This window comes from Camelus bactrianus, chromosome 4 (assembly GCF_048773025.1).
Source record: "Camelus bactrianus isolate YW-2024 breed Bactrian camel chromosome 4, ASM4877302v1, whole genome shotgun sequence".
NCBI lineage: Eukaryota > Metazoa > Chordata > Mammalia > Artiodactyla > Camelidae > Camelus > Camelus bactrianus.
This window is the reverse complement of record NC_133542.1, coordinates 26532620-26555678: the sequence shown is the minus strand read 5'-3', so window position 1 is coordinate 26555678 and position 23059 is coordinate 26532620. Positions and strand designations below refer to the sequence as shown.

The 23059-nt window shown below is 32.9% G+C and overlaps 1 protein-coding gene across 4 annotated transcripts in view; it reads right to left on the bottom strand.

Moving 5' to 3' along the window:
• PTPRD (protein tyrosine phosphatase receptor type D) overlaps positions 1-23059 on the bottom strand; it is a 1875536-nt gene that overhangs the window by 1381097 nt on the left and 471380 nt on the right. For all 4 annotated transcript variants that reach the window (XM_074361573.1, XM_074361575.1, XM_074361574.1 and 1 more), the window contains one exon: positions 19387-19458. The gene's annotated coding sequence lies outside the window, so the exon portion shown is untranslated. The remainder of the gene's footprint in view (positions 1-19386; positions 19459-23059) is intronic.

Below are 23059 nucleotides of genomic sequence, written 5' to 3'. Positions count from 1 at the left end.
TATATCCTGGCTCCTCCTTTGCCTCTTCATAACAGTCTCTTAGAGCTATTGGAGAGTGTGTCTCCCATGCTTGAGTCCTCAGTAAGTCCACCAAATAAAGCATAATTCTCCACTTTTAGGTTGTGCTTTTCTTTTTTAGTTAATAATGACACTTTATTTAAAACAAGGTAAGAAAATGGTAAGTATTGTAAGTAACAACTGACTGGCTCTTTCAATTCTTAGATTTCAAAATTTTCTATGTTAAGTATATGAAAAATGTAAATTTAAAAAAAAGCCTGGGAAAAATAATAATAGAAATTTGATCATTTTGGTCCCTTATTTGATGATTTGCATTAGTTCCTCATTAGCTATACAGTAAAAATTCAACTACTTAGCTTTGGATACGAGGCCCTTGACAATGTTGCTGCAGCCTCACTAACACAATTTTTTTTTTTACCAATTTAATTCATGTTATAGCTAATCTGAATGTTGAGCTATATGCCGATCTTCCTTCATTAAAATTCACTTTTCCTTTCTAGCTTCCTAAACTGTTCCTTATTCTTTATGTTCCAGTCCACACAATTTTTCAGTGTTAGAATGATCTGTACTTGAATCACGTTTTTGTTTAATTGAATCCACTGTCATAGCACATCTCCAGTTTTGTGCCACACATAAATATGATTAGAATATGTCGGGGAGGATGAAATTTTCCTCTGCTCTTCAAAGTCCTTGTTTGTCTAAGAATTAAATTGACACAAGGCAGATTAATAAGAGAAAATCAAACAAAAATTTAATAATATGTGCACATGGGAAAGAACCAGGAGAACTGAATAACTCAAAAATGGCCAAAGCCTTCAATTTAAATAGATTTTTTTAGCTAAAGACAAAAGAAGATGTTGGGGAGGTTGGGATTCAAGACTTTAAAGGGGAGGAAGGCAATTCACACAGAGATGGAAAAGCAAATGTTTGGTAAATAAATGTTTGCTGGTCCAGAGACAATGGGACATAGAGGAGACTCTGATCTCTAGGCCCTGGAAATTCCCACCACCACACCTAACCTGCATTCTTTGAAGATATCTCTGGTGATGGCTCTATTCTAGAAACAGGTCCTCCCTCTAAATTCTTTTGGGCAGGTAGGAGGGAGGTCAAAGTTTCTTCCTGAGTCTTCTGGGCTTTGGTTATTTTCAGCTTGAAACAATCTGCAGGTCAAAAAGACATTTGAGGGTGGCAAATTGTGCTCCCCTTCAAATACAATTACTGTTTTCATTCAAATAATTGAAAAGAGTGGGCCCCTTGTCAGACACTGATTACTTTCCGATTCATCAAAGCAATCATCCTTGTCAATATCTGTATTCAATTAAGTAGGAATTCCTCTGTTTCTTCTATGATTCATTCAGTATAGCTCCATTCTATCCACAAAATATGGGACCACATTTCTTAAATACTTGCCATAGTTTAGAAATTCTATTTTAACAAAATGTTCTTTTTTCTATCTGTTGGATTAATAACTGATGAGCCAACTGACATCCTTCAAAGTCCAACAACCCCCATTTCGGGGCTTTAAGATGTCTGCCTATGATCCCTCAACAGATAAAGTACATTGTTTACTGGGCGTGTTTTCCGACAAACTTAATAGCCCTACGTAATGCTCAGGCTGGCTTGTTTCAAGCCCACCTTATTAGAGTCAAAACCCACCACCCTTCACAGACCCTAAACTTCTTACCTCAACTACAACCAGTCAAGAGACTTGTGCGCAAGCCGATCAGGCACTTTGTGACCCTACCTTACAAAAGACCCCAACAACTGGCCCTCGGGGCTCACACAGGCCCCTCTCGTCTGTGTGGCCCACTGTTGTCTATGGCAGCGTAACCTAATAAACTCCTTTGCTCTTCTTCTCCTTCATCTCTGATAAATTATTTTACCAACTCGTGTCACTGCGTCACTGACCAGCCATCGCTGTGACCCACAACACTAATGGGTTGATATTATTATCCTCATTTTAAGTTGAGAAATCAAATTTAGGAAATGAACTTACTTGCCTACATTCATGCAACTAAAAATTGGAAAAGACAGTTTTTGAACTGTGATCTATGAATCTCCAAACACTAGAACCTGGAGAAAAATAACCTGGATATGGATTTTGAATTATTTTCAAATGCAAAATATTTATAAGTAAAGTTTCTCCAATATATACATAAATGAGATGTCTACATTTACTTTGCATGTATATGCAATGCCCCTTTTGCTTCTGAAATATTCAGTAATGGCTGTTCCTGGACAATGGACGCCTTGTTTCTGAAAGGGTTGCAGCATCTAAATGAATGAGCAACAAGATTAAATTATTGTCTGAAAATGCTACATATAATTTTCAAGACTGTGACTAGATTAATAAAATATTAATATATTTTATTAATAACTTCCATAATCTGCTAAATAAGTATATCCACTACAAATAGATAAATTCTACATAATCTTGTGCTATTATTATCACTAAGTTACCAGGGATATTAAAGTTCATTGACCTAAAGTGTAGTATCCAAACACAAAAAAAACAAGTGGCAAAAATATGTTCTGAACTTCAGTTACACGAATTCAAAGCCAGCGTTATTTCTACCACATCATGTTGTCACTATACCCAAAACAAGTCTTTATTGTTATCATTTGATAAAAGAAAAAAATATACAGAGGTTTTCCATTGATCTCTACAAGGTTGGAGTTGGAACATGAAAGAGACATAAGACCCCTAACATCTAGTTTAGAGCACTTTACTGTACTGGTTCTGGCAAAAAACAGTTTTCACAGAAACCAAAGAAAAAAATTAAATTTATATTAAAAATGCAAAGAACTATAAATATTCTATTTATACACATAATAATTAGTCCTGATTCATGTTATTTAAATTATTTTTTCAATTCCTTAAGACTTTATAGGTAGACCTTTTTTCCTTTACGGCATACAATACCCAAGGGGCAGGAAAAATGAATTCATCTTAGAAAATTCTACCCAATTAGCCTCAGAAGTAAAGTCTGTATAGATGGCAGAAAATCCTTCACCTTTTTCAGATGAAACAGAATAACTAAAAAAGAAAATTTATGACAGGCAATAGTATTTGATGACAATTACTAGCGCAAGTGTAAGAAATTATAAAAAGACTGAATTGCACATGGATGAAGTGCTTAACTGTATTCTTAATAAAAACAGGTGTAAGAATGCTGATGGTTTGATTTCAGAATAGTTTTTCGAGCTGCTATTCCAATGGAAGGTTTATGCAACTTCTTAGTTTAAATTTTTGCTAGCCATTTTATATATTTAGATTCATGTTGTAATGCATTAGAACTTGGTATTTTTTGCCAATATCTGTAGTTATTTCACAGTTTTTTTAGTTTGTTTTTCCATTGGACACAGCTCTCAAAAGTTAGATTCTGTACCTTCTTGCTTAACAGCATGGAGAGAAAGAAAGGACAAATGTGTGATTCTAACTATGTGTTACTCATTTTATTCTCTAGTCTAAAATTATCTCCAAGGTGTTCAGTGTTTCTAAATGACTAAGTCTTTCCATAAATCAACTCCTCTATCTTCTATTTTATAGCACCAACTGAAAAAGTGCTATATAAAAGGTCAGAGTCATTCACCCAAAGTTACATAACAAATACAAGAATGTGAGCCAATTCACTGATATCAATCAGTGAATAATCAGTAGAACATCAGTGAATCAATCATCAAGGAACATATACTTATCGAATATGTACCACCTAATGACACTTTGCTATGTGTTATTGGAGATACAAAGCCAATGATACACAAAATAAATTTTTTTTAACACTCTGCCACATACTCTAAGGTTCTACCAAACTCTGATACTGAAGCACAAACTCTTTTTGAGGAAACCACACATTGCTTTATTACTTTGTATGTCCTTTATAGTGTTCAAGCAGTTCAAGCCTAAATCTTTTTATTGTTATTGTTGCTAGTTTACCCTAGATTTTGAGCTCCCAGAGGGAAAAAAGTCTGGGTTCTTGCATCTTAGTATCACTGACATTTAGAATATAGCAGATACTTATTTATTACTAACCTGGTATAAAACTATGGTTCATCAACTAAACTAAGGAGCATTCAAGAAAAGCTTAATATAAAACGCATGAACAGTAGGTGATGTAGAAGTCTCAGACATAAATAGGATCAGAAAAATGCAGACCAGTGTGCCCACATATCTGTTGTAAAAGATGCACTTAGTTTTATCTACTAATTCAAGCAGAGAAGTAAATAAGACTGCACAATTACATAGGCTCACATATTAAATTTTATTTTTCCATGCTTTTACTGGGCTATTAAAGATATGACTTATTAGGGCTTTGCTAACTTTTTTAGGAATTCTTCACATGGTTTTATACAAATTATTCACTTATAAGGTAATAGCAAAGGGGGATCATCAGAGGGTTTCTTATTCTACCATTTCAAAAGTTCATTGTATATTTCTATACATTGTAATTAACTATATTTCTCATTGTAATTAAACAATCAAATGAAACATCCCATAACTACTACTTTATGCTTGCCATAGTAAGTCACATTAAGGACAACGTGAGGTACCCATTGTGGTCCCAGTGAAGATTATTTTTCCTTTTATATGCATCTCTGATTTTTTTGCTAAACATTGTCTACAGTTTTTATAACTTCAAAAGTAACAGAAGAGATAATAAAATTTTCAAAAGACTAAATTTTGCTCAGTAGTGTCATCGGCATTTTTAAATAATTACATTTGAATGTGTTTAGTACTGTAAGTTATTGAATATCTAAACAATTTACAAATACATAGTAGGTGAATCCAAAAGTAAAAAGATGCTTGTGTAGAACTTACAGTGTAGTTTGTGATAAAGTAAAAGATGTAATTCTTTTGTAAAATGTGGTTTTAGTCGTAAAGCAAAATACACAATTATTAAAAAGTCTGAGTTTGATTCAGACAAGAGATAAGTGAGGATTGTAAAACGGGAGACCCACTCATGTGTGTTTTACTATGGTCCACCACGTGCCAGCACAATGCTAGAGATCTTAAATATGATATCTCATTTTAACCTTCTTGATAATTCTACTAGGGACACTAATTGTTATTATTCATAATTTACAGTTGGTAAGAAAACAGCTTAAATCAATTAAGTAATTTGCTATTACACACTGCATAAATTCAGAGATCCAGTCCCCAAAACTATGATTTTAAAAAACAAACTACCAGAAAAATGAAAGATATGTAAAACATTTTACATGAAAATTTACCATCCTGCAACACTTGAAAATAAAGAAAAAAAAATTAGTTCACAGGTTTACTGATTGTTTTCTCCATTTATAATCACCAGTGTTAAAAAATATATACATAATCTCTGATGGTAAAAAAAAAGATAAAAGTAATTCTACTGTGAAAACTATGCACTATTTTCAAGCTGAATGGAACCTCAGTAGCCATGAATTCCAATCCTATGATCTTATAAGTGACAAAATCATCTCTTGAGGAAGATTTAAGGACTTATACAAGGTCACAGAGGACACTAGCATCAGCAGAGCTCAAGTCATGAACAAGCCTCTTGTTTGTGAATTCTGCCATCCAAATATTGGTCTGTTTTTTGAGAAATATTTTTCACAATTATCTACTCCAGTCTCTGAATAATGGGTAGAACTTTGGTTAAATGTATTTTATATCTATTCTCTTTTCTTCCTTGAGGACAAGCAGATTATTTTGGTACCCTCATGACACCTACCCAATTGCTCTGTACATAATAGGTCTTAATTGATATTTTTGGAATTAATGACTCATTAAATGGAACCCTTATAAATGTGTGAGAAGAACCAAGTCCATTTTGCCATTTTCTCAGTCCATCAGAACCTGCAGTATTCTTTTAACTTTTCTCCTTTATTTAAAGTCTCACTTCATGATTTTTAATTAGAAATCTGAATTTTAAACACCTTTAAAAGCTATATGAAATATTTTTAGTGAATTAAAAATAATAAGCTAGACAATCTACTATGTAAATGTCAAAACAACTTACATTTCAAACAATATTTAAACAATGAATTGATTGGATACTGAAAGTCATGAAAAAATTTGCTGTGGAAATATATTTAATGACAGAAATTATCTACCATGTTTTAAGGGTGAACTCATTTTTTTTAAATGTGTGCAAAACATAAGCTAAAATTTTTAAGGAAAAAATGATTAAAATATTTAGAAAAGCACACATCAAAAGACATATAAATATATTCTCAACATTAGATTATGCATGATGTCTGAATTTGATCTTTGAGTTATTCTGTGGCTTTAAAATATTCACAATGATCAAGTACAACTGCTGGTAGTTAAAAATTATGAATTGTTATTTAAAATTTAATTTGTTGGCCATACTACCCAAAGCAATCTATAGATTTAATGTTATCCCTATCAAATTACCCATAATTTCACAGAACTAGAATAAATAATCCTAAAATTTATATGGAACCATAAAAAGTCCACAAATGACAAATGCTGGAGAGGGTATCGAAAAAGGGGAACACTCCTACACTGTTGGTGAGAATGCATAATGGTGCAGCCAATATGGAAAATAATATGGATATTCCTTTAAAAAACTAAAAATAGAGTTACCATATGATCCAGCAATCCCACTCCTGGGCACATATCCAGAGAAAATTCTAAAATTTGAAAAGATACATGCACCCTAGTGTCCACAGTGGCACTATTTACAATAGCCAAGACACGGAAGCAACCTAAATGTCCACTGACGGATAAATGGATAAGGAAGATATGACGTATTTATACAATGAAATGCTACTCAGCCATTAGCAAAGAATAAAATGCCATTTGCAGCAACACGGACAGAGCTACAGATTATCATACTAAGTGAAGTAAGTCAGAGAAAAGAAAGACAAATATCATATGATATCACTTATATGTGGAATCTAAAATATAATACAAATGAACTTATTTACAAAACAGAAACAGACTCACAGACAGAAAACAAACTTATGGTTACCAAAAGGGTAAAGGTGTTGGGGAAGGATAAATTTGTAGTTTCAGATTAGCAGATACAAACTAGTATATATAAAATAAACAACATGGTCTTAATGTATAGCACAGGGAACTATGATTAGTATCCTGTAATAAACCATAATGCAAAAGAATATGAAAAGAAATCTATCTATCTATCTATCTATCTATCTATCTATCTATCTATCTATCTATCTATCTATCTCTATATAACTGAATCACTTTGCCCTACACCAGAAACTAATACAACTATAATCTAAACTATATAAACTAAATCAACTATACTTCAATAAAAAAGTAAAAGAAATACACAGTTCAAAATTTTTAATTTGTTTCCACTTGATTTTGCAAGGTCCTTCTCATATATGGGACAAAACCCAAACCTGGATAATATTATTTGCTGTTTAAATGATTCATTCTGTGTGTAAAAATATTTCCTGTCTCTCTTCTGTCATTATTAAGTGTAGTTTTTCTATAGATATTTATTAGTCTAGTTGGTATATACGTTATTTGAGTCTTCTATATCCTTGTTGATTTTCTCCCTAGTTGTTTTATTAGTTATTGAAATTGTGGTGTTGATATCTTTAATTATTGATATTGAATGGTTTAGTTTCCCTTCAATTTTGTCACTTTTTACTTTATGTATTTTGGGGCTGTTTTTAGGTGTATATATTTTATAGTTGCCATATTTTCTTAATGAATGAAACAAATGTTGCTCTCACTTCACACATGAAAAAACTAAGGCTCAGAGAGACTAAGTAATTTGCCAAAGCTGCACTTTCATTTCAGGTGGTTAGGTTGCAAAGTCTATGTTTTTTCCACTTCTCTTTGTCTTCAAATCTGTAATTCTACATTTACTTTTCACACTTCATTATGCAAACTATTAATTGCATATAACAAATTCAGTGGCCCTAAATAATTCTATGTGGGTTTTGACTTAGAGAGTTACTGATGTATTTAGAACTTTGTTTCCTAAAGACTTGAGAGCATAATAAAAAATATGATTCACTCTGAAAGTAGTACACTGCATTACAACATTAAATTACATTCATATTTCATCCACACTGTTTCAGCATATTTCACTGAAAAAAAGGATGGGAAGACAGCCTCAACAAGTAGTAAGTTGAAAAAAAGACATCTGACTCTATAGATGAGAAATGAGACATAAAATAAGTTAACAAAAGGAGAGAAAAACTTTTATTTGGAATGAATATATTTTGAATCCTCAGTTAGAATTATATGATACAGATTTATTTCCTAACAGTTTTTCCCATCAATCTCTATTGTAACAAAAGACATCTGATATGATTAAGTGCAGTTATTTCTATATTCAACTGCACTTTTCTTCCCTTGTAATTCAAGTGACTTGTTACCCATTTTATGAGTGTATTTAAAAACTACTCCAGTTAGCACTTCACCTCATTGGATCGTTTGGGGTTGATCAATTAAAATGTGTTTTGAGATATGGGTCTGTAAATAGTAATGGCCACATAGCATTCACTAGAGCAGTCTTACAGTGGATAATCCAGTTACAGTAATTTCTGTAGACAAGTGTCTTGCTCACGTGTACAGAACTCTCACTACCTCCTTAGGCAGCTTTTATATAATTTACTTTTATAGCTTTCAGTTTCATTTGGATTTCATAGGCTTAATGGCGTGGGGAATGATTATGGGTAACAATAACAAAGAATTGACCTTTCAGAATTACCTGCTTTTTGATCGGTTTAGCTAGCAATACTTCTAATTGAATTTATCCACAGCAAAATATATGTGCACCAACAGCTGCTGACTTACATGTTAGAATTATTGCTATTACGCTAGATAAATATTTAAGTAGTTAAGAAAATCACGGCAGTAGAACAGTCTCCACAGTAACACAAAGTCAATGTGTCTATGTGAATATATTTCACGCTCAAATTAGTCATGCTTCTTTGTGTAAGAAACCCTTTGAGAACTATTAAAAATGAAATTGCAATCAACTGGCAATGAGCACTGAGGTTGCATAGGACACAGTCAAAATATAAAGGCAATTCAGTTTTTTTATATGGGTACTAAAGAAGTAGAAGTCAATCTTAGCCTCAACTTTGAAATAAGCATCACTGTGAGATTTAATTTCTGGACATGTAAGGCAGTTACTACATACTTGCTATCAATCTGAATTAAGGCATAAGTAGTTGATAAAGGCTTAATATATGTGTCAAAATGTGGGTGAAAGTTTATTTTAGATGGTTGATAGATGAATATTTTATATTATAATTGTTATTTTCTTCATTTTAAAAAGTATTAGAAAATGCTTTTTTTGCTGTTAGTGATATTAAAATTTCTTTTGAAACATTTATTTATAGTAATCCATTTAGAATAATGGGTCATAACCAATTGAATAAAACAAACTTATGTGTTTAAATAGATATAAATGATTGATAGATGGATAGATAGATAGATAGGAAGGCTCTTCCTTATAAAAAAAAAAAGTAAAGTAATAAATACAGAGGAAATAATGGAGTTTTAAAATCATCAGTGGAGGCTACAAGCAGTGGCTCAAACTCTGAGAAAGAAAACGGTATTTACACAAGTCTCAAAGGATCTCTCTATAAGATACTTATTGATTATAAAAGGAAAATTATAATTTTAAAATGGACAAACCTGTAGACTGGTTTTAGGTTTGTTGCTTTGTTTGTTTCTAATACAAATAATGTTGCTAGTACCATATTGGAAATGACTCCTCTTGCACATTTATAAGCATTGCTTTAGGCTATGTTCCTAGGAATGAAATTTTGGATCATGGGTTACACACATCTTTAGCTGATGATACTCTTTCATTTTTGAACATGATTTTATTATCAGGTTGTCAATTCCACTACACATACCCAACTCTACTTCCCCACAGGAACAAGAAGAAGAAGAGGAATAAGAGGAGAGAAAGGAGAAAGAGGGGAAGGAAAAAAACAAGAGACAAAGACTTGGTTTTTAGTGATGTAAACTGGGATTTGTCCTTCTGGTTCTTTTATGAGGTCCAAATAAACTGAAGCACTAAAGTCACCAGATATAGGCAATTTTCTCAGCATATTTACCAGCTTCAGAGCTTCCTTAACCCGGGATCTATGGCTCCTTATGAATTTTACATTTATCATATGACTAAATTATCAGATAAAATGTTTACATTTCTAAGCTTCTGAAAATGTTTATTATTACAAATACCACTAGCCTGCTAAAATAATTTATTTTAGAATTACACTTCCAACACAGACATGGTTAATATGCATAATCCTTTAGGGGAATTTTTCTTCAAAAGAATTTGGTTTTATACTAATACGTGAAGTATCAAGATTCCCTAAAGGAAATATTATTTGAAAAAATTTTGCCTGTAAGGCTGGTTTTATTTCAAATCACAAATACCTCTCAGTCAGGATTTCTAGGGGATGAGATTTAAATTAGAAACTAAAAGGTTTAGGAGCTAAAACAAAAAAAAAAAAGTGAAAATGCCAAATTTCTGACGGATTCTGTTTTCACTTCAAATTTTGAATTTCTAGGATGGGTAAAACACTAGTACCTTCTTACTATCAATGCATGTAAGGGTTCATAACAATACTTGACACAATAATTTTAACTTTCCTATATTGAATTCAGCTTCAGATCTTGAATATAGAGTTTGAAGTTATAATCACTTTAATATTGTCATTTGGAAAAGTTAGAGATTTATTATTTTAAAGAATAAATACTTTCTAGTTTGAAAGAGGAGCCATTTTATAATCAAATATTAAAAAGAATGCTTCTAATTTATTTGGGCTTTTTTTTTCTCTCTGCTTAAAATGAACCAACAATTTTGGCCCAACACACTGCAATCTCGCTAAGAAACATATCCATATTGTTTATTATTATTTAACAAACAAAGGGCCCTTGTACGGCACAGATTAAAACCACACAATGTAAGTTCTACACATTGGGTATTTCCTTTTAAAGTATACATAAAATCATTAAATTAATTTATTGCAGTTTATGTAGATTGGGCAGCAGTTAAGATTTACACTGACTAAGTTTTATTTTAGCCACTAGGATGAATAAAATGCAATAAACTAGAGCCAAATGCCGAATTCCCATTTTAGAAATGATTTCTTCCATTAATTGTTTTCCTGTTCTCAATAATTCACTATTACAGAGCAGAAAGCCCATTGAATTATATGGTTGTAATTAGGTTTTTCCTTTAACATGTTTTATGCTTCAGTATTTCTTATGCCTGCAGAAAAAAAATCTGATAATGGCTTTATATAAAGCTGTCCTTGGGTGGAATTGGGTTTTGTCTCAGAAAATTGCCTTCTACTAAAAAGTATATACTCTTTGTTTAAAATGTAAAAGTTAAAATAAAATGAAAATGATATTTTAACCTGTTTATACAGCAAATTCTGAAGGTTTTCTCACATTACTCAAAAACAAGCACTAATCATATTTTTGTAAATCATTAAATATATATAAATATATCACTGTTATGACTAATCTACTTAGGACTAATCATTTAAAATATATAGTAGATAATACACATTGTTTCAAGATTTTCTTCACACATTAGAAACTATGATGTTTCAAAAGTTCTTCATTACCTTAAGAATTCTGAGTATCATTATAAAAGCCAATGCTCTTAACTTTTTGGGGGGTGGGGTGGGAGAGGAGGTAATTAGGTTTGTTTGTTTATTTATTTTAGAGGAGGTACTGGGGATAGAACCCAGGACCTCATTCATGCTAAACATGCACTCTACCACTTGAGCTATACCCTTCCCCCTAGAAGCTAATGTTCCATATAATGGTTCCATTAAAAGGAGTATTTTCATACTGACAGGCATATGCAAAACAGATAAACAAGATTATACTGTATAGCACAAGGAAATATAAGTAAGATCTTGTGGTAGCTCACAGCGAAAAAAAAAATGTGACAATGAATATATGTATGCTCATGTATAATTGAAAAACTGTGCTCTACACTGGAATTTGACATAACATTGTAAAATGACTATCACTCAATAAAAAAAAAGTAAAAAAAAAAAAAGGAGTATTTTCAAAAATCTCATCCCTCAGTGTCCATATAGATCAAAAGCCATACCTCAGCTATGTTCCAGTCTTTCTACAAAGTTATCTAGTAAAGGAGACTTCAGGGCTTCCATTGGGAAGGGAGCCTGGGCCCTTCCCGCCATGCTAGAGATGTATGTGGCTGTGTGCGGTACCATACATTTAAAAGCAAAAATTCTTGTTAGTCTTCGGTGGAAACAAAAGCACTTCTGCATGTGATTTCTATCATGCACCTGACGAAAGGAAAGCTCTACTTCTTTTCTCTAAGTAAATCTAACTTCTATGTTTTTACCTTCAAATACTTCACAAAATTCCTTATGTATCACTCTTCTTTCTTGCACTCTCCCCATGTGATTCCTCCTGTATTGTATCATCAGACCTCGAACAGAACACATTTTACGTTGCTACAGAATTTCTAAAAGCTATAGTCTTATTGGCTAAATCCTAAGATTACCATCTCATTAGCCACTACTGCTCAATTATTATATCGCATTGCAAGTTAGGGCCTAAGTAAAAATGCTTAAGATGTATTTAAGTCAGAAAGAAAAGAAAAGAAAGAGAAAAGTGCACTTAAGAAAGGTAAGACATTCTAGGTTCGGGTTCCTTATGTCGTGAAGCAGCTCCCTCCATCCTTTACATTCATGGTGAATATGCCAATGTTCACTCTTCAGCAAAACTCCGTTTTAGTGTTTTATGCTTCAAAACAACAGTTGAGAAGTGTTTCAAACATGCTTCTGTCCATAATGAGAGCTTTAATTTGTATGCTCTAAGTACTTTTGCTTTAATTAAGGTAAAAAATTAGTAACAGAAACCTTGACTAAATGGAGTTGGGAGACCAGAGGGGTGAACGCATACTCTGCAACAACAGCAGAGCCCAAAAGGAAGAAGAAAGACTCCTCCTTCCTGGCAGGGACTCAGACAATGAAAAGTCATGGACTCTTCAGTTACTAACGCCCTTCCAACTCCCTTTTCCTCTCTGTGAAAGCTGCTTCATCCCTTGTCCTGGTGGAACTTGCACATGGCTCGCCATGCTTGCAGATGCCAAACTGCAATTTTCTGCGGATCCCAAATAAACCCATCTTTGCTAGGAAATATCTGGCTGACTATTTGTTTCAGGTCAACACTATACAGTGTATTATTTATTTATGTTCTGTCATGTACATCCTATACTTTTGCAATGATAAGACTCATATGTCCAATCATTTTAAAATCATTTTCAAGTGTTTTAAGTAACATTTGCATTGTCATTTTCATGAGATATATTTGATAAAAATAAGATAACAAATATTTTAGAATGTGTTAATTAAATCACTTGTCATCATTGTTTAAAGTGTTAACTTTTATATTTAAATAATGCTTTTAAAATTCATTCCAGAGTAAGTTCACATAGAAATTTATAAATAGAGGCTTATATAGTCTAACTGCTTCTGAACCAGGAAGGTAGTTTTCTCTCTGAAAAGGGGTTCTATTTGTTGTTTATTATGTCTTATTGATCAGTGTGAATGTCTGATGCCTTGAGAAAATAACATGCCTTAGAATGTAAACCTTTTATTAACTACAAATTTAAAACCCTTTTATAGTAATTGCATAATTACTTCATAACGTCATGCTTTAAAGAAGTGATAAAATGCTGTATTATATTCAGCGCTGCAATCAGATGTAACAATTCACTAATTCTAAGTGTTTTCATTCCTCATATACTTATTCATTAGCACTTTTCCCAAACTCCTTATAGAAATTTTGACACTTTATGATTATTAAGCAATTTCACCTGAGAATGATGAATGTGACAATACATGTATTTGAACACAACTATAATACAAAACCATTTGACAGCCAGATTTGAAATATCTTACTAGATTTCCTTAAGCGTCAACATTGGTCTTGGGACAATTCCTATTTCTTTCAGACTTCCATTGTGCATCTAAGAAGGAATTCAAATGGCTGTTTGGCTGGGTACATACCAAACAGATGCAAAATTTAGAAAAATGTTAGATAACTTAAAATGTAGGTGATTCTTAAATCTCTCGCCTGCATTGAGAAAGTAAGGAATTGGATGATACTTGAAGAATACTTCCTTGGAGAGAGCTGTGCTACAAACTTCTCCCACTGACTTTTCAGGAACTTGGGTAAAATCTACCAATCCCAAAACAGGAGAATGACTGTAAGTAACCATTCAGGGGATTAAATATTTGTGCTACAGTTTGGGGGACATTTCAACCTTTCTACTTGAGAAATAAAAAAAAAAATGAGATAAGGATCCTATCAGAAAGGAGGCCAAGAGGGCATGAATATCTCAAGAAAGAAAAACCAGAAGTAACACCTGATGTCGGAGTGCTGATGAAGGTTTAAGCAATGAAACTAAGAAAAGTTTACCACTGCATACAAGGTCCTGCTGTGCAGATATCTCCAGAGATTGGTGGGGTCTTTGAAGAAACCACAGATGTATTGATGAAAAAAGTAACAGCTTTAAATACCTACCAGTCCAGGCCAATATCATTTAACTAAGAACTATACTGATTCCCGTACCTTTTCTCTCTCACCATGCCCCAAAGCTAAGCCTTTCAGCAAGCTGGAGGAGGAGGAGTCACACAAGGTTCGAACAGAGGAGAGGAAAAAAGCTAACGCCTCCTTCCTTCCTGCACCACTGGCCTGAAAATGGCTCACACTCACAGGAAAAAGAGGTTTCCACATTAATCCAGAGGGATGACGTGAACTGACACTGTTTTTAAGTTCTAAATTGATTGTGGACATATTTTTACCATCATAAAGTTACCAGAAAACTCTAGAAACCAGGAAGCCTGCCTGAGTTTCTCAGGGGCAGGGAAATAATTGTGCTGACCATGATTAAAATAGGCACTCATAGACAAAAATAAAGTTGTTTTCGTTCATTTTATGCTGTCATCTGTGCTTAAGCTTTGGAAATATTCACAAGGACAAGGCTGCCTTCACAAGGGGGCAGTGTTTTCTCAATACAGGAGCACTGCTATTGCAAACACGCAGCATGAGCCTTATGTCACAGGCGATACCATCTGTCATGGCTTTGACAACCACTGTGGTAGCTCGGCCTGGATTCCAGGTATATTGCACATTTACAAGAACTGTTTCCTCAGAAAAAGGAAGTTATGGTCTCATAAACGAGGAAGACACTTGGTTAGTGATGTACAATTTTTTAAAAGACATGAAAAGGATATGAAATTGGAACAGGCCACAAAACCTACAGTGCTTCTCAGGTGACAGAGAAATTGCTCCAATCGATTTTAACATCCCATTAAGGCCCGCCAGCAAACCGGAGAATGTATTGTCTGCAACAATGAGGCATTCCTCTGGGGATGGAGTCTTGGTGGGATAAATAAAAAGGGGTAATTCCTTCTATTAATTCAGTTCACTCTAGCCATTGATAGGAATATAGAGTCAGATTCCTGAAAATCTCACACATTGGTGGGGGGCGCAGAAGTCTACTATAATTAAATAAAAGATGGAACAGAATATGAATTATCAATTTTATTGTATCATAAAACCTAAAGACAACTAAACTTTCCTCTTCCAGTAATAAATAGGAAACACTGAGCAAATGGATGCAAATTTACATTATGATGTTCAAAACCACTGAGATAAAAGCATAAGCATTGAATTTGGGGGTAGAAGGAAATGGGTTGTGTATGAACTTCTCCAACTTGTCCAGACATCACTGGTTCCTGGCTCACAAATACGGCCCCATAACATAACATGTAGAGATGTACATTAGCATTTTCCAAATAATATTTTTGGTCATGCTAAGTTTGTGAACAAAAAAGCAGTAAAACATGATTAACACTCAGTGAAAAATCTGTCATATGTTCTATTCAATTTGAAAGGATTAGAGAATAATTTATGCTTGATCACAACACGTAGAAGCATGTGTTGTGTGCAGTTTTGGAACAGAATCTTTTTCTCACAGATGTTTCACATAATACAAGTTTTTGAACATTTAAGTTGCTGCAGTTATTGGAAATGATACAATGGTTCTATAAAGACGTGCATATATATTTATTGGTAGGAAATTTAAAAGTATTAATAAAATAAAGAGATTGAGGTTTATAATAAAATTATAATGCACTAAATGAGAAAATATTTCAGCATTAGCTTCTTACTTGGGAATCATTTATCTTTTTGTCCTTGTTTTGGACTATGGTGATCATTTTGTATCTCTCAGTGGATTTAGTTTCCACCAGCACATTTCAAAATGTTTTAAAATATATATGTATATTTTAAATATGTGTGTGTGTGTGTGTGTGTGTGTGTGTGTGTGTGTAAAACATTTTTCTTACTTCCTGTAAAATTTCCCGTCTCTCCAGAAGAAGAATGGACAATGCTTCGTGAGTAATACAGTAAGAGGTGAGAAAGAATTCAAGATATTTCCCAGGTTTCCTTTTGGGAAACTGCGTAGGTAGTACTTATTTACAGGAATGGGGAAGACAGCATTAGGCTTATGGGAAAATATTTTGAGTTCAATTTCAATATATTCAAAGTTGAGAAGTTAATGTGTTATCAAATTAGATATGCTGATTTGATTCTCAGGAATGAGAACCTAAAAGGACATGTTGATTTGAGTATCGCTAGTTGTAAATAATCCTTGAAGCTGCAAGAGCAGGTGAGTTCAACTGTGAGAGCTATTTACTGAAAAAAGAAGTTATTGGACTAATATTAAATCTTGAGAGGATATCTGGCAAAAAAGGAAATTTACAGCAAAGAGCAGGGTTAAATATATTAACAGCCCGGTGATTGGTAATGGAAGTAAGGGAATCCCTATGGGGAACCTACCCAATGACAGAAATTCCAGTTGGGAAAATCGTTGAAGTGTGAGGAGTGGCCCTATGTCTTGAACACCACAAAGTGAACATTCCATGAAGAAACAAACCAATCAATTTGTTACAACACACCTCACCTCATCTTTACCCTCGAATTCTGTGGTTTGTGACTTTTTACCAGCAACTTTGAATACAAAGCTGCTTAAATTTTCATTTGTGTTCTGGAAAGAAAGTAAACAAACTTTCCTTTTTTTTTTTTTTCCTTCTACGAGCAGAAAATTCACACATTTTTATGAAGTGGTTGACTACCCAAAACACAGACCATGAGACATTCAATCCAAAATGAAACTGAAAAATTGATTGCTTTGCTCTTTCTCCTTGAGAGCAAAGTCATGGACAAATTCTAGGGCCCAAGTATAGAGAAAGTAATGTCAGGAACAGTGGGTTTTTAAAAAAAAAAAAAAAAAAAAAGATAAACGTAGCATTTAAATTGATTCCTAACTGGTTCGGCTGGGTTAGGTTCTTGAATTAGGAGAGGGCTCAAATAAGTGGAATCAGCAATAATGAAGGCTTTATATTAAAGATTCAATGAAGACTGGCTTGTCTGGAAAGTACTGAGTTTCTAATTTAATGTCTCATCATCTCTCTGCCTGGCTTCAGATTTGAACTTAATTGATAAGGCTTGATTCCAGTTAAATGTGAGTTCCTACTGCAAGGGATAGGATGAGGGAGTTCTTTATTTATAGTCAACATTCCGAGAACGTTATCTGGTACACTTTGGAAAAGAAATTTGGTAAGATTGTTGGTTCACACACGCAGAAACAATTTGGGTTAAATGATCTTTGCTATAACCATTTAATCTTCCTCTCTCCCTTCACAGTATAACATTGGTGGCCCACCACTGAGGACAGTATTGAGAAAAAAATATTGGCAAGCTTATGAATGACTAAGGGAATCTATCATACAGAGACCATAAATGGTGTGAATCTACACTGGCCAAGATACCATCTCGGCAAGATTTCTTTGGTGGTATTCCATACGACACAAGTTGTCCTTCCTAACTATTTGGTTCTTTGATTCTCTATAGCAACCCCTTTGAATTCTTTTACTCCCTAAGCTTTCCAGAAGAGAAGTATTCCAATAAGGTCATTGGATGCCACTATAAACCATCTCCATTACTTGAGCCAGCCTATCCTGTTCACATCAACCACATGTACACACACCTGTGTATATAAACATATAAACACACTTGTAAACGTGTAGCATACAGTGTATCTGTTCAATCTAATACTTAAAATAAGCTGTTTTTGTTTTTTAATAGTCTTTGAATGTCCAGTATAACTTCTGGGTATTAACAGAAATAGAAGAAAACAGAGGACTTCTAGAAGTGGGGTTCCCAAAGTTCCACTAGAACGAATCTATCTAGCTATCTATGCATATATACATATATGTGCACACACACACACATTGAATATATATTATACAATGAGTATATAATATATAGTGAATGTATATACATATGTGTATATCAAAGTTGCGAAGTTAATGTGCTATTATATATATACATATGTATATATGTTCACTGTATATTTAATATTTTATAGTGTGAATTTAGTATTTTTTACTGTTTATCTCTAAAAGGTATATAAAGATAGTGGTAAATTTATGTAATTTATAAATAATGTACATATATATTTGTTTGCATATTTAACATTTTTAACTACTGGAGTGTTTTATCAAAAACGTCTGTAGATATTAGCTCTAAAGTATGTGAGGAATGAGAAGTGCCTCAAAAACTGTAGTATAGAAGAATTGGGAAAATTCTAATTTAACTAACGGTTAATGTAACACATTATACTTTAAGAAATGAGTGAATTATGTGTGTGTATGTGTGTTTATGAGTGTGTGTGTGTAAGAAAGAGAGAAAGAGAATTAAGTGGACGGTTGAGAGGAGGGTTGTTCAGAAACATACCAGAATATGTTAACATTATTTACAGATAGCAGGAAAAAATAAATTGAAGCAAAAAGACATGCATTTGGCTTTATGTCATGAAAGTACATAAGAATTGTTTAACTTGAAAATTGAATTTCAATATGCAAAATGACTATCATGTATTACGTAAACTGATGGAATGTATTAGCTTTTATTTGACTGCCATCCTCAGACCTCATCATGCACGCTCATTCATCTGTTGCTTGTGGGCCATGGTGTCAGTGAATAAAGTATCTTCAAAATCACCTAAAATCAATATCACCATGACTTTACACTTAAAAACATTTTAGTTTCCATTCTCCACATAATTTTAATTTTACATCTACAACTTTTAATAGTACTCCTATTACTAGGGTAATTAAAAACAAAAAGAAAATCCCAATGTTAAAAATTGTTTGGAAAAATAGCCATTCTCTAATTAGCCAAGCAATGATGTTGACACACATAATTAATCCTTCTTATTCCACATTACCATCAAGTCATAAACTTTATTAAACTAAACTTTAAAAAGATTAATTAGAATGAGGGAGACTTACCAATGTACAGCCTTCTCCCACAAGATAAGTAATGGCTAGAGGATGAAAAGTGTCAAACTCCTCAAGATTTCCCTGAAAAAGAAAAAAAAAAAGGAAAATACATTTTGAGTTTACATTTTTTGGCTGTTATATGATGCCAAATCTAAGCCACTTGATGAGATGAGAAAGGAGAAGAACAATAATTGACACTTGATAGATTAATGAAATTGACTAGTACCATGAAATAATACCATAAAAAGGGTGTTCACATTATTTCCTTTATGTAAAATGTATTATCACCCCCTTTAAAGAATATATTAAAGAAAAGCCATTTAAAGAACAAATATAATCCTTAAATTTTTCCCTAATATAAAATTCATACTATAAGAAATTAATTCATTGATTAATCACAAATACATTTTCTTTTTTTAAATGACATTTAATTAATTAAAACAACATATTTTATGTATAAGATCTTTACATCTGTTTTTGTCCTTCTTTGTTGCATAAGCAAAGGAACCACTCACAATTTTTTAGTGTTATACTACGCCTTATTCAGATATGTCTTCTTGTAGATTCAGGAAGCATTGTCTATCAATTTATGCTTATTATCTATAGAACACTTGTCCTACATCCAAGTACTGCTGTCAACAACTTTCAAATAAACAGCACAGTACTGCTCAAAGAAAAATCATAGATAAATAAATATTTCAGTTTAAATTGTACATTTAGCAGCAGAAAACTGAATTGGATGACAAAGATCAGGTGGTCCCACCAACTGTTCAAAGACTGGTGGGGCATTTCCTCTTGAGCTCCAAAGAGAAATCACAAATGGCAAAACTTCTACCATTTACTAAATACAAAGAAGTGAGTGAGCATTGAGGGTTCATCATGATTCCCCACATCTGATCCAAATGTCCCCTCCTACACACAACCCCACTATTCATAAAGGTTTTTCTCTTCCTAAAACATTCCCTCGCTGCCAGTTTAAACTCTGAACTCAACTAATGTAGGAAGCCATAATCTGTATTGCATTCTTAGGCTCGTTCTAATATTAGCACACACTCCATCACGTATTTTTCATATATCTGCCTTCTTGCCTCAACTAAATTTTTAGATTGTTGGAACAGCAATCATGTTTGATGGTTGTGTGTATTCAGAAATTCAGAATTCAGTAGAATTCTGACTACTTAGCAGGGAAAACATTATAATCATACAAATATACGTACATTTGTGTATAGATAAAGATAGATAAAGATTACTTTAGTTAATTGGAGAGTCTTAGTACTACTATTTATTTCTAAAATGATCAATGTCAAAATCTCCACTGGCTGACCAAGAAACGACTTTTAGTTTTGAAAGGTAGGAACTGCTATTCTGTCTAATTTGGTAAACAGTTCTTGCCCAGGACTAAGAGAATACTATATCAAAACTAATTTCTTCTATAAGCCTTTAATGAATAATGTTAAAATTTTACAAAGTATTTCTATAACCTTCTGCTGAACTTACAAAGAAATTAAGTTCAGCAGAACCTAAGCAAAATAACATGTATTGAGAAGTTACTACTTGCCAGAGATACCTTTTATATATTATGGTGTTTGTTTGTTTTACATGATTAAATGCAAACTAGTGAGGCAGGCTATTGATGTCTCTTCTTTTCAGATGAGAAAACCAAAGCAAAGAGATTGTGAGTTACTTCCCCAAAACCTCCTAGTCAGTCAATGGTAGAGCCAGGATATAAATGCAGGCAGTCTGACTCAGAGCCTCTTATTCTGAGTACAATAATAGGCTACCTGTGTCTACAAGTCACATATGCTAGATAAAGGGGAAGGGAACGCCAGAAGAAAGGAATGAGAAAGATATTTCACATATTGTCAAAATGTGGAACTGACATTTTTTTCAAAGCCAGTTGCAATTCCCAAAGGATTCTACTCTTCACCGCTCTTCCCCAGTATTCCTCAGGCAGTCTTAGAACCAATGTTTTCATGTAAATAAGCAAAAAAGTTATAAAACCATTATCTAGATATATTGGGATTATATCAGGAAGTTTAAAAAGAAAAATAAAATTTATTACTAGTTATTTACCTGGGCATTCAACATCATGAAACATCTTTCATGTTACTTTAAATTGTGGAATCTAATTTAGGTAAGATTTAAAATAGCTTTTTGAGGGGTGAGGGTGTAGCTCAGTGGTAGAGTGCTACAACTAGCATTAGCATGCAGGAGGTCCTAGGTTAAATCCCCAGTCCTTCTGTTAAAATAAGTAAATAAAGCTAATTATACCCCCCCAAATTTAAAAAAAAATAAATAAAAAAAAAATAAAATAGCTTTTAAATTTGAACTTTACCTCTCTATCCTTGAACATCTTAAGCCTTTTATATTATTAACAAACACAGCATCTACAAAAACTGAGTATAATTTTGAGCTTTTAGTGATACGAATTTCGCATTTTCTAAAACCAACCATTTTCCCTAAACGATCATGTTTCAGACACTAAAGCAATATTTAAAGATGGTGGTGTTCAAAACATGCAAGAGAATACTGCCACCCTTTCTTTCTAGAAGCTGATTCACAAGTTATTATAAGCCTTATTAAAAAAGTATTTTTTTGCGATTTAGAGTATACACTTAACTTTGAGATTAGATATGGTCAATAGCATTCTTCCCTTTTAAAATTTAGGAAGAATGAGTCTCAAGCACATTGAATCACTGCCCGGTTTTACTCAAGTTGTTCTTAAAAGAGCTTGGGATTTTCTTCTGCTCTTTGAAGCTGGGTTTCCTGTTATTTCTTTTTGTTTTATTTATTCTGTGTTGTATTGTTACCATTTTCTGGCCCTTCATATTTTGCTTTTAGCTTTCACAGAAAAAGTGAATAATAGACTCTCATACACTAGAAGCACACACAAACAAGAACAAATATTTTTTTTAATGCTATTCACGTTTAAACTCATTAATTACGTAAGATCTGCCATTATAAATTAGAAGCTCAACTCTATTCTTCACACACACTAATTATTATTTTTTTAATTCCACAAACATCAATGTTACAAATTAAATCTTACCCTATGGTAACTGATTTTAATTCTTAGAACACTAAAACTGACTATAAATACATAACAAGCATCAGCAGTTAAGGAGACACATAATACTGGGGAAAAGGGAAAAATTTTTTAAATATGCCTTCTGCTCTTATCATGAAACAAATTATATAAAATAGGATATTTCTGAGGGTTGTAAAGATAAACAATTATGGAGAATAAGTGAAAATATAAAAATAGTAGGTACACTTATTTGGAAAGTTCTTTACCTTCTTGTAATAAAGGATTTCTATGAACAAATATTAAACATGCATTTTCTAATAAAAGACATGTATAAATACATATAATTAAAAGATATATACATATAAAATATAATGCTTACATTAAAATATCATAAAATATAATCATGCAAGCAATTAGTCTTAATCCACAGGTAAAGTTAAAATTAATTCTGTCTCATTGAAATTCTGTTTTTCTTACAATAACTTTCTTCTCCTATTACTCCTATTATTCAATCTCTACTCCTTCCTCTAAATCATAAATATAGGTCCCTGCTTTTGATTCTTCCCCCAGTCTATTTCCCCCTTCGCTCTTCTTACTTCCCCATCCAGGTTGACCCCAGGTCAATCCCTTCATATTCCCTCTAACCAAAACCTT